We start from the raw sequence: 11,337 nt of genomic DNA, 5'->3' as shown, positions 1-11,337 counted from the left end.
TCTTTGGCATTGTAGGCCTGCTCCATTTAAGGTGATGGAGTACACACAGTCCCTGACTTTGATTCTCAAGCAGGCCATGTAAGACTTAGAATTACCCTGAATTTCTTCCAAATTCAGGCAACAGTTTTTAAATTGTCTTAGCTTCTGATGAGATTACGAGTTCTTACTGTTTTGTACATCCTAAACAGGTATTTTAGTAGAAAGTTGATGAAGGTACTGATAAACAAATTCCATTTAAAACCAGAAACCCTGACTTATTACATCTTTATTCATTCATTGATTTATCTAACTAATATTTATTAGATACAAATCATGGGCTCGGCACTATGGTAGACACTGATAATAAAACCCAGCCCTGTCCTCTTAAAGATTATAGTCCAGAGGATATTTCAGACCACAAGGAATTACAATATAATATGATAAAGCTTCAAGATAAAATACAAGGAGCTCCTTCTCAAGCCTACACTCTGGCCCTTGAACCAGACATAGTGGGAGAAAACACTGGGATGAGAGGTCGGGCCTCAATATTGAAGGGTCTTAAATATCAAGTTAATAAGTTTAGTCTTTGATGGGGAGCCACTGAGGAATTTAGTGCAAGAGAGTGAATGACTTATTTAAAGCTGTGATTTAGGAAGTTACTCCACTAGCCAAGTACAGGGTGGACTGAAGTGGGAAGAGAGTAGAGCGGGAAGACCATTCAGAGAGGCTGACCCGGTCGTCTAGTACAGATGTACTGAGGACTTGAGTGAAGTGTAAGAGCAGTAGGAACAGAGAGGAGCAGACATGTTAAAGGGGCTGCTTTAACATGCACGTGGTGGTGAGGAGCAGGGACATTGGAGACGATGCCAAGGTTCGAGGTACCTGGGAAGGTGGGGGGCATCATGCACCGAAACGGGAAAGCCAGGAACAGAAGCAGCACTAAGAGGAGGTGGAGAGTGTGGCTTTGGACTTCAGAGGACTAGTACACACCTGTCCACTCTTTCCTTCAACATATTAACTCCATTTTTAGGTTTTAACACATGAGGCATTGAAAGGTCCTACAAAGAAAAGTCCAAATAAGTCACTTGAAGAAGACATCAAAGCAGAATCCGTGTAATTAATGCTAACCCATCACTAGATTTCGTATGCTTTGGGGCCAAATGTAAATAGCTGGTGCTTTTTATCATCAAAATGCCGCCACCCCAACAAAGCAATGAACTTTCCTTACACTCTGAAAGGGTAGGCATTAGTTGTAATTTTCCAAGTGAAGCCAGTGCGGGGCAGAATGTAGGATCCTTTGCCCAAACCACAGAATGTCAACCGTCAGGGCAAAAACAGTATTCTAGAACTCTGATCATTCAATCTTAAATATTATACAACTGTCACTAAGTTGAGGGGAGAGGATAAGAATGAAACTTGACTCCATTTTCGATTTATCAAAATCTGTTTCTATTCTTCAGTACTTGGGTTCTCAGTAAAATTCTACTCTGATTTGCCAGTTCCTTAGGTCTGTGGGTATAATAAAAGAGAAGTCACAGATTAGTTCTGATTAATTTCCATCATGAGAGTCAACTCTTGGTTTTCAAGGTAAGAGAAAGGAAGGAATGACATGGGTATTTAAAATTCACAGATAGCACAAACACCCAATTTAGCCAGCAATTTCAAATCCTCCTCCACTGGTTTTTTTTTTTTTTTTTTTTTTGAGAGGTGCCAAGTAGCAAGGCACAGCCTACCTTTGGGGACTGGGGCTAACAAAATGTGAACTCATCAGAAGGCAAGCAGGTGGGCATAAGAAGGCAAGCAGGTGTTGGCCTTTCTGAAACTGAAAATCGGCCACTCTTTCTCATTCCATTGGTTTCATTGAAAAGCATCCTAATATCAGCACTGTTGGGTTAAATTGGGGGCTGCCAGGCAGAATTGTTAGAAAAGCCAGCTTACTCTTCATTTGCCACTAAAAAGCAGCTCATAGATCCATAACCCCCGCCCCAACTCCCACCTACTGAGTAAAATGGGTTTGCAGTGACTATAGGCAAAATGCAGTGACTGAACAGACACTGATCTCCCAGAGCAGAGGCCCTTCTTACTTGCCTCAAGTATTAAACTTTACCATTTTGAGCTTCTGATTAAGACGGACTCAATCCACCATTTTTAGTTCGTTAGACCCAGCCCTTCCCAAAGGCCTCACATGGCCTCCCATTCGTCAGCCATTTAAGGCTGCACATTATCTAACTGGAATCAGGCCTTAGTTTTCACTGCTCTCCAAACCACACACAACCATCTCTGCCCAGGTTTACCCACTGGTGCTAGAACAGATCTGCACTGCCCACCATCTTGGCTTTGTTCTTGCCATTCTGTAAACCCCTAAATTCCCCATCCCCTTCTTTGCAGAAAAAAATGTAGCTATTTTTCAAAACCTAGCCCTCCCATGAAAACCTCTATTTCCCGAAGACTCAAAGTGATCATCCTCTCCTATGACAGCACTTTATTAGTATATGTCTTATGACACTTACCACATCATGCTTTCTGTTATATCACAGTCTCTTACGTCCCTTATGACTTAAAATGTTCCCAAAAATGTGGGTCATGACCCACTAGTGAGTTTTGAAATTACTTTAGTGAGTCATGACCTGAATTTTCAAAAATGAAATAAAATAAAATAGAACATTTTAGAATACATTACATGTAAACATGTCTCTTACTTTGGTTTATGGTCAAAAAGCTTGAACATCGCTATCTTATGTAGCAATGATGTTTTCAGGTTCTATGTAACAGAAAGCCTTGATCCACCAGCTTAAATAACAAAGGCTGTATTATCATACGTAATGAGAAAGCTGGAGGTAAGGGAACTTTAGGTTGGTTTATCAGCAACTTATCAACAACATCAAAGACTCAGATTTTGGCCACCTCTGTCATCTTTCCATCTACCTCCCCTCATGTTGGCTGGATGTTGGCTAGATGGCTGCAGGAGTTCCTTGCATCACGACAACATCCAGGGGCAGAAAAAAGAAGCTACTTATTCTTTGCATCTCTCTATCCGAAAAGAACTCTTTCTCAGAACTCCCCCACACAATCTTCAGCACATCTCCTTCCATCTCTCTTTGACATAAACTGAAATAAAATGAATGATACGCCGAGCCAAGAGTGGCCAGGAAAACCCAAATTAGTTTAGATGAGGATAAGAGCACCTTCTGTGAGCACTTGTCTGGTCAAAAAGAAGATGGGCATTGATGGATTTGACGTAGGGAAGTAAAAGTTTCTGCCAGCCTCACACAAGGTGTGTTCCTATAGAGCCAGAGTTCCTTTCTCTTCATATTCTCTGCAACACTTACCACATAGCAAGTCTAGACAGTCACCTCAATTTCCAGTGATCAATTAAATCAATCACTTTGCCTCAAAGTATAAATATTCATGGGATACGTAGATCAAATATCCAATTTGAAATACTGGGGGCATTCTGCAGACACGATTTGATGATGTATAACTCACCAGAGGCTAGAATTTTTTCTATCTTAACTTTTCAATTGAATTTTTAAATGCGAAGGGCTAGATTAGCAACACTGTGCATTGTAATACCATTTAAATGATAAAATACATATTTGTCACAATGCAGATGGCAACCGAAGATGCCACAGATGGAACTGTGGCTCCGGGGAGGAGATGGTAAACGGTGGGTGTGGAGAGACGGCTGTATCAGGGGTGGAGAGACATTACGTCATCCCAGATAGGGGCTTTCTTTGGGAACCTGGCAGGATTACTGCTGAATCATTCAACTAGGCAAATTATTGGCTTGTTAGTTGGACAAAGCTCCTTGTAGTTGCACACACACACACGCGCGCACACACACACACACACACACACACACACACACACACACACACACACACCCCACTTATCAGAGAAACCGCAGATTCAGAGGACTTTGAACTGCAGAAAAGCTTTTGTCTCTGACATAGTTAGAATCTTTCTACTAGTTCCTGTTACAAATGTGGTATCCTCCCATCTGCCCAGGAGATAAGACCAGCTGTGTGAGAGTGTGCCTTGTGGTTCCTTGAAAGGCAGCCTTGGGTCTGGAGCAACACGGCAAACCTTTTCTCATCTGTTGGACCACAGGCTGCTGTTGGCCCGTTGGTGTGGTAAACTTGGGTTCTGTTCTTGCTTCTACTAAAATTTATTACCTAGTTGCAAGACTGTGTTGGGTCTGTGCACCTTGAGAATGGTCCCAGCTGTCAGAGCTTGCTTGGGCTTCCACCTTTTGTGTCAGTGGCCTCATTTTCAGAAGATTCTTGGTAAACTGGATGAGGTGCTCGCAGCCAGAAACAAGGGAGAAACTATGAGGAAATAACAATAGTAATAATTACCATCGTAGAGGGCTTTCATATATATTGTCACATTTGATTCATTCCTATTATCAACCTCATCTCATTTTAAAGAGATTCTAAAGAATGTAGACCAGAGAGATTGAAGTTGATGTCCAGAAACATTCTTAAATGGGTTATTTAACAGATGGCTTGGGAGAACTTGTGAAAGGAAGTGGAAATTACAGACGGCCGCATGGCTTCACCCTCATTTCCTTTCTATAGAATTACCCCATAACTGATAATAAGAGCTAAAAGGTGTTGAGTGCTTTCTATGTGCTAGGTACTATGCTAAGTGTTTCAGTACATTTAAACCTCACAATAAACCATGAAGTGGGTGCTATTAAGGTTTTAATCTACAGATGAGGAAACTAAGCCTTAGGGAGAAAAGCAGCTTTTTTTCGGTTTGGGGCTATCTCCTGATTTTCTTCCTGTTCTCTAAAAGGCTACCTTGTTCTCATTTTTTAGGACTTAGCTCAAATGTCCCTGCCCAGCCATCTAAAGTAACCCACTGCCAACCTCAGGTCTTTTGTCACACTTGACCTGTTTATTTCCTTCACAGGGCATATCTGAATGTGTAGATAGTTTGTTTACTTATTGATTAGCTTATTTATTTTCAGTCTCTACTATTCAGATATAAGCTTATGAGGCCAGGGACCCTGTCCCTCCCATTTGCCCTCTGCTTGTGTCTAGCAGTATGTACTTAATAAAAATTTGAATGAATGAAGGAGTGTATGCATGAGTATAGTCAATCAATGGATTTAGACATGAGTTTGTCACATGACAGAGACTAAGTTTGTAGCCCCTCTGCTCATGTGTTTAGTCACTCATCCTTTCAACAAACATTTATTAAATTATCGACAAGTGCCAGGCACTGAGGTAGGTGCTGGAAAATCAAATAAGACTCAGTCTCTGTCCTTGAAAAATCTTACCTATGAGCGGTAGAGGTGGTAGTTGGGATAAAATGAGGTTTATAAGAAAACGCAAATAAAAGTATAATATGATATTACGTCTTATAGTACAGTTAAGTAAAAAGCGACACAGCAAGAAAAAGAAGGGACCACCTAGATGCCCCTGCTGGACTTGGAAGTCTTCTGCAGAGCAGGTGACTTTGAACCTTACCTTGAAAGAGGACTCTAGACTATGAGAGGGAGAAGAACATGTGCAGAAGCAAGCACTCATAGGTAGATCTGCAGAATGGCATGGAACTCATTTCTTATCTTAGACTGTTGAATCACACTTGATCCTGGTGCCCATTTGCTAGAAGGGCTCCTGACCAACTGACCTCTCGGTGGAAACGTCATGGAGGCGGGGGTAGGAGGCCAGCAGGAGGGGTGTCTGAGAGGTCTCTAAGATATCCTCCAACTCTAAGAGTGACATGACTGGGAGGGTTGTCTTGTAGAGGAAGTCACCAAAAGAAAGAAGTAGAGTATGGGGATGGAAACAGTCATATTCCTGCCCTAAATAAAGAAAATGCCTTAATGAGAAGGCTAACAGTAACTGCAGTGTATGTGTTGGCTTGTAGTTTCCAAAACGTCTTCTCGAAATTATCTCGTTTGAACCTCCAGTAGCCTGCTAGATATTCTGAAGCTCAGTAAGACCATGTATTTTGTCAACAGCCACAGAGCTACAAGTCCTGAGCAATGAATGCAAAGAGAAACAGCCCAGCCTCTGACCCCAAAGCTCTTACGTGGAGAGGCAATGAGAACTCAGTGTAAAGTGCTTGTGACTCTGCTTGGCATGTAAGGAAGAGATTTGGCCCAAGCGACACATGAGCTGAGCGCTGAAGTGGTGACTAGCAGAACGGGCTCCTGAGTCAGGCAGTCTTGGGTTCCAATCTGTTCTGCATTCACTTACTGTGCAACTTTGGTAATTAAATCAGATAATTAAAAATAAATAAGACAATACACGTGTACTGGTTAGGTTATAGGCTGCCTACTAAAACAAAGACTCTTAAATAGGCAGTGACTTAAACAAGATGGAAATGGATTTCTCTTTTACATAGACATTCAGCCAGTTGCTGTGGCTCTGCTCCAGGAAGTCATCCAGTCCCAGGCTCTTTCCACCTCGTTGGTCTGTTTCCTCCAGTGGGGTGACCTCATCTATCAGTCCAAGATGGCTCCCCTCACAACTCACATTGTGTTCAGATGCAGCTGTTCAGAAACAGCACCAGGAGGAAGTGATATCACCAAGAGTTGGTCCTCTCTCAGTGTGGCTCCCTTCTCTGAATGTTGGCCACGTTCTCAGCCAAGCTTTCCCATTATGGTTGTTAGAGGATTTGGGCATCTCCATGCTTCATGCGCCTTATGCCCAGTGTTTCCCTTCCTGACTCTCAGTAACCTACACCAATCTCAGTGGCAAAGGGGATCAGAGAGGTTAGTTAGTTAAGACTAATTAGGGCCCCTGACAACTGCATAACTGAGAGTAGAAAAGGGATGGGTCCCCATACAACATTATCTACACTGTTTTACCAGGAGAAAGATGAATATATGCAAGGTGGTAAAAAAAAAAAAAAATCTCTTACTCCTTTCTTCAATCAATTATGTGCACTTCTAGGGTACTATAATCCATAGCAGTGGTCATTGAACCTCACTCCCCTCCCCAAAACAATTCTGACTATGCCCCCAACAAGTACATTTATTTCTTTGTAAGTACTGTATACACATGTGCTATTCTCCTAATATATTACTATAGTAAAGACTGGTAGTGGCACTCAGTGTTCATCCTTCCCTATTTCCTTAACATAGCATTCCCTAATGGGCTCATGACATCCCAGAATAAACTATATTTCCCATGATCCAGTGCATCTAGGTGTGGCCATATGACTAAATTCTAGCCAATGAGTTGTCAGACATGTTGGGTGCAATTTCCAGGAAGTGTCTTTAATAGGAGGGTCATGCAATTCTTTCTTTCTTTCTCTTTCCTGCTGTCTAGAATGTGGACAAGATGGCTTGACTATGAGCAACAGCCTTGGATAAGTGGAAGCCACATGTCGAAGATGTCAGAGCAACCGGAAAAAACACCTTACCAGCTCTGGGCAGCTTGCCTCCAGACTCCACTTTTAGGAGAGAGAAATAAACTTTTCTCTTGATTAAGCTGTGGTAGTTTTGCATAATCTTTTCTTTCTTAATCTCAGCCAGATCTGATCCTACTTCATTTAATTATGTATTATATACATTATAATACATGTACCAAAATCGATATAAAAAGAGATAAAGTAACTATCAATGAAAGTTTTACTATTTCTTGGACTCCACTGGGTAGAGTCTCACATGCCCTTGGGGTGCATTCCTGCTCCCTTCATTTTAGAGACCTCTTGCCCTGTGATGCCCATAGAGTTAGTTACCTTTGTGAGTGTTTGCTTCTCCCCACTACAGTTTGCTTCTTGAGGCAGGGGCCCTGAAGCAAGCATCTCAAAGCACCTCACACAGATGAAGCAGAGTCTCTTCCGGGCCCCGCCTTTTGCTGCCTACTGATGTTTCCAGGTGTGTTTCAGGTGTGTGCTTTTGCAATGGGAAAGACAAGCAGAAATCTGATGGGTTTGATTAAATGAGATGTGATCTGAACTCAAAGAAGCAGGCAATCTGTCATTGTCAGGAAAAGAAGACGTGCACTCCTAGCCTGTGCTGCTGCAGCTGAGGTGCGCCCACTCATAAACCAACTCCGAGGAGCTTGGCACTTGGCCTAAAGCAGTCATTCGGCCTGGATCTACAGAGAAGGAGCTGTGGGGGGAGAAGCAGAGAACTCTGTGGTTTGAGAGCTTTCTACAGGCCTCAACCTCCTCTTCCCTGGAGAGCAATGCCCATGGGATCGTGCCCTCCATACCTCATGGGCCGTGCTCTCCATACCATATCAGAGGTTGTCAGAGTGGGCCCAGTTTCATGACTGTGAGGGAGCCTGAGGGTCTACAGACCCCCATCAAGGCTATGCCTGGGAAACCAGGCCCGGCCTGGTCTCCTTAGGAACTGGGCAAGTCTGTGCTCCCTCCCCCACCCCCTTGAGGCATCAGTGTCCTGATCGTATCACAACTTCAAAATCTCCTGACTCATGCCATCCTTGGATTTTAAAAAAGAGCTTATTCAAGTGGTGTAGGCTGAATGTTCCACCCCTTCCCACTCAACTCAGCTATTTAATTACAGCATCTGAGTGTGTGCTTGTGCGTGTGCGTGTGCGTGTGCGTGTGCGTGTGTGTGTGTGTCATACGGGCCAGGGAAGGAAGGGGCTAGGGAGAGGGAGAAGGGTTCCTGAAACCAGAGGAGAGCTCTTGAGGAAAACTTGTGCTGCTCTCATTATGACTCGTGTCCAAAGATTGGCTGGCCCTTCACCCCAAAGCTGAGGAGATGGGAACCGGGAAGAGGCTGGGGCTGGGGCCACGCAGGGCTCCTGAGGAAAAGCGACCGAGCTTCGGAGGGAGGTATGTCCTCTCCCCATCGCCGAAAGACGGCTGTTCTCCACTTCTAGGTAGTGAGGCTATCATGTGGTTTGCTAGTAACCATGGCAACGAACCCTGTTCCTGAAGCATATGGGGAGAAACCCCATAGAAAGAGACCACGGCGCAGCTGACTCTAAGTCAATCTGTTCTTTATCGGTGCGGTGGCAATTATCGTTGTTTGTTGTTGTTGTTGTTGTTTTTCAGGGAATGGCAGTGATTTGCTTGTTTCTGAACTAGAGACATTGGCTTTTTTGGGTCTGCCTCCAGGTGTTTGCCTCCCATATTTTGGAACATGGTCTCTGAAGATGAAAGACAAAAATAGTTCTCTTCAAATGAGAGGATGCTAATGCACACTGTGCTTTTAAAGACGGGCTTCTCGTGGTAAAATATCCACCTCCAGTAACTGAAAGCTTGTGGAGGGTTCCAGCGAAAGCACTGGCAAAGCCAGTGGACTGAACGCATTACTGCCTGCCAGGAGAAGCCAGAGCGGTGCTCTGTGCTCTGGAAGACTGAACAGCAGTGAGCGGGGTGCGTGCCAACACAACTGCAGCCACCGGCCGCTCCCCAGCTCACACGTTCAGCTGGAGAAAGTAGTCCAGATATTCTTTGTTGCAAATGAAAGAACACAGTTTGGGACAACACACATTGTTAAGCAATGCAGTGTACAGCAGCCAAATACTGCTGTGGAGTGACAGTGATGTGGGAGCGTAGCCCCCTCCCAGCTGTAGTGTGGATCTGCCTTTACGGAGACCAGCGAGTAGGGGATGCCTTTTTGGTGGGATGCCATCACTGACTCATACGTTCACTGCCCGTGTGACCTTGAACAAGTCATTTAGTGTCTTCGGGTGTCAGTTTCTCCATCTTTAAAAGAGGCAGAGTAATATTTCTGTACCCTTTCTCACTAGACTTTTGTAATCATCATGTTTGATAATTTAAAGGAAAGTAATGAAAAACTATAAATCTCTACATGGTTTCATTATCCTTCTTAGTTATGGAAGCATCCATTTTTAAAAGATTCTGAAAGTTGGAGTGAGTACTTAGGTCAAAGAGTCATGCTGGAGCAAAGCTGTAAAAGTTACCCTGATAGGGTTTTAGCTAATGTTTAATGAATGCAAAGCAAACGGCACATTGCGTTTAGTCCTAATGCCACCCCTACTGGTAGGACGATTGCCATTTTACAGACGAAACTCAAATTCCCATAGCTGGTGATAGAGTCAGGGTTCAAGTCCTGGCTGCTCTCATTCCCAAGTCTAGGGTCCTAACTGCTGCTGGGGCCTTGTGCTGGGGAAGGTTCATTGAAACAGTCTCCATGCCGTTGGAGTCAAGTCAGCAGGTGGTTTCCTGCCAGTTCATAGAGAGCGGTATGGTGTGTGTATGTGTGTGTGTGTGTTTATAAAGAGGGGGCTGCCTTCCTTCCTTTGTTATCTGGGATTTACCTATTTGTCCCATGCTGATGTGACCATCTCTTAAGATCCTCATGGAAAACTTCTAGATCAGCCCAGAATGCTGCTGTCTGTCCCAGTTTCAACGGTGAGAACAGAAACGTCGTTAGTGAGCGTGCGAAGCCAGGGAAATGAAGTTGTGTGGATGCTGCAGAGGCAGAGGAGCAGAGTGGGTAGGTAGGTTAAAAGCTGGACTGCCTGGGTCCCCTCACCTAGAACTGCCTAACTTAGTGGCACTGGTCATGTTTGCTCTTCCAGAGTCACTCTTCTCACACAGCCCATGGCCCGGAAGGCTAACCTCTCGAATGCATGGCTGCAGTTGGCCACAGGGAGCCCCGGCAGAAGAAAGGCGAGGCCAGGATATTTGTTCCCCTGGCTCCCTCCTTCCTGGGCTGCTGTGCACCGGCTGCTCTTCTTATCCCTGCAGGAGCGATCGGGATGCCCAGCTGTCGCTAGCCCTGGATACTACATGATTCCTTGCAGAGTTCTTTAAACTCTGCTCGCACTTCTATAAAAGCTCCTTTATTAAGCTCTCCTCAATGACCGACATTGAGTGCACTCATCTGTCCCTTTCTGGGACCCTACTTGATACAGGAGGACAATAGTACCTCCCCCATGGGGCCTTATGAGAATGAGATGAGCCCATAAGTGTAAGTGAGCTGGTTGTGCCCCATACCATCAGCAGGCGAGTGGAGGATTATTTCCCTTCCCCGGGGCATTTGCAGTCACCGTCTTTAGGGCTAGAGTGTGGCCAGCAAACATTCGGCCCGCTTGGCAAGGTGGCTGTACAGGAGGCCAGACTCTATTCTTCCCCCAGTGTTGGCTGGTTTGTGATAGAAAACAATGCATACTAAATAGATTGAAGTCAGTGATTTATATAACGGAAAAAAAGGAAACAAAAACATTAAGTTCATTGAAGGTGCAAATGAAAGATCAAATAAGCATATACAATAGATATTCATTTATCTTGAAAATATTTATTAAGCATCTGCCACATGCAAAAGATTTAGCAATGAATAATACAGACCTGGCCCCATTTTTTCATAGAGCTAGACAAAGAATACTAAGAAATCTCCCTTTTAATTAAAATTGTGGCAGGAGGATGAATGGTGGTGAGGGAAGTGACTTT

Source organism: Pteropus medius, unplaced genomic scaffold, assembly GCF_902729225.1.
Source record: "Pteropus medius unplaced genomic scaffold, Ma_sr-lr_union100, whole genome shotgun sequence".
Lineage (NCBI taxonomy): Eukaryota > Metazoa > Chordata > Mammalia > Chiroptera > Pteropodidae > Pteropus > Pteropus medius.
This window is presented reverse-complemented; position numbering follows the sequence as displayed.